This window comes from Schistocerca gregaria, chromosome 11, assembly GCF_023897955.1.
Source record: "Schistocerca gregaria isolate iqSchGreg1 chromosome 11, iqSchGreg1.2, whole genome shotgun sequence".
In the NCBI taxonomy this organism is placed as follows: Eukaryota; Metazoa; Arthropoda; class Insecta; order Orthoptera; family Acrididae; genus Schistocerca; species Schistocerca gregaria.
Genome location: NC_064930.1, coordinates 131,896,375 through 131,898,460, shown reverse-complemented (window position 1 = coordinate 131,898,460; position 2,086 = coordinate 131,896,375). Strand labels below are relative to the sequence as shown.

Below are 2,086 nucleotides of genomic sequence, written 5' to 3'. Positions count from 1 at the left end.
GTGTTGCAGTTTATAAAAGACATAAAAAAAACGATTAAAGAAAAAATGCTTTGCAGACCATGAACGGTCTAAGTAAGTAAAGAAGCGGATGATAAGCTAGCTCTTTATGCAAATAAGTTGGTCAGTTTAAGTTCCGAGACATGTCATGCAGCAGGAACGGAATCCTATAGTTGCTACGATTGGCTAAAGGAAAAGTTTTGCAGAATCACGCGAAATCACTTCTGCAAGTGGCTGAGAATCTCGTAATGAATAAAAATTCTGTACTGAGAATTCCAAGGTGGGAGAGGCGAGATTCCTCCCCCCCCCCTTCCCCCTTCTCAGAATCCTATCCTTCTTTACCTACAGCAAAAAATAAATAAATAAATAAAACTAGAGAAATTTCTACTGTGAAACTATTTGCATACAAGAGAACGGCCATTAAAATTTAACTCTTCAAAGTTTTAAGCCCTGCCCCGTTCGAAAATTCAATTTCTTTGTAGTTGCATTTTTTAAAGGTGTACTTGTCTAGACTCCTGGAACGGAAAGGTTTTTTTTTTAATCCGTGCTTTACAAAAGTTTCTACAGTCCATTGTTTGAAGCAGTGTCACGGCTGCCATGAGCCGCGCGGGGTACCCGCCATGTGTCCAACGCCTTGTCACGGTTCGCGCGGCTCCCCCCGTTGGAGGTTCGAGTCCTCCCTCGGGCATGGTTGTGTGTGTGTTGTCCTTAGCATAAGTTACTGTAAGTAGTGTGCAAACATACGGACTGATGGTTCAAATGGCTCTGAGCACTTTGGGACTTAACATCTGAGGTCATCAGTTTCCTAGAACTTAGAACGACTTAAACGTAACTAAATTAAGGACATCACACACATCCATGCTCGAGGCAGGATTTGAACCTGCGACCGTAGCGGTCGCGTGGCTCCCGACTGAAGTGCCTACAACCGCTCGGCCACATCGGCCGGTCTATCATGTATTCTAGAAGAGCTGCACGGTCGTCAGTGGCGCCTGTTCTTTCTAGAACAGTTACTATCTTCATATCTATGGTTAAACGTCACCCAGCCATTGACCTTCGTCTGTGCGAATGCGCACAGGCTACCGGAAATCTTACGGGAATCGTCACCTTAATGTGAGCCAGTAATGAGTGGATGGACAAATACCTATTAAGTACATTACGTAATCGGATTGTGGGCGGTTCGGGGTGTGAGTCTCACGGGAAGCGTGCGAGGGATAAATTCCTGCAGTCGTGCTGTTCATTTGTGCCCTCGATAGCTCAGATGGATTGAGCGTCTGCCTTGTAAGCAGGAGATCCTGGGTTCGAGTCCCAGTAGCGGCACACTTTTCAGCTGTCCCCATCGAAGTATATCAACAACACCTGTCGGCAGCTGAGGGTTTCAATTAATTATCAGTTGTGTAGGTGATTCGATGAACCCTTTGCCAGGCACTTAAATGTGTTTTGCAGGGTATCCATATAGATGTAGATGATAACTCGTCCCGTGTCGCACGTGCTCAAAAGGATTCATACTGCAGAATGCATGCAAACATACTCACCGAAAATACGGACGAATATCAAGTGCAGGCTGCCGAGTGCTGCATATCCAGCTTAGACAGATCGGCTTTTCCTGCCAAGAAGAACAGGAAGTTGCTGTCTAGGAACAATCAGAGGTAGAGGAAGGGCTGATAAATACTCCTTGAATTGCAGACTAAACGTAAATAACGAAAATACATTTTTGGTAAAAATTGGTCAAAACATAATCGTTTGCCCTCCGTATTGGATTAGCTGTTTTGAATATTGAAAATCTGACTTCAGATTCGTTTTCAGCGACATTAAGAATATATGTGTAACACTCAGTTCATGCAAATCGAAGTAATAATATAACTAAATGTTTTCCCTAAACTTTGAACACTTTTTTTTTCGAGGAACGATTTTCTCAGAACGGCATGCAGCATAAATTAAAAGTGGTTCGATCTCTTAACTTCTACCTCTGACCCCTAAAAGTAAACACTTTTCTTAGGAACTTATAGCTATAATATGACATTTGTTAATATTAACTAATTTTTGTGTAGGCATAAGGAGTGAAACAAACCCCCAAAAATCTAACTCAAAG

General features: G+C 42.7%; 1 non-coding gene across 1 annotated transcript; it reads left to right on the top strand.

Annotated features, from left to right (window-relative positions):
• Window positions 1-1,239: 1,239 nt before the first annotated feature.
• On the top strand, window positions 1,240-1,314 carry Trnat-ugu (transfer RNA threonine (anticodon UGU)). The gene has a single exon. It is a non-coding gene; the product is annotated as a tRNA-Thr (tRNA).
• The last annotated feature ends 772 nt before the right edge of the window (window positions 1,315-2,086 follow it).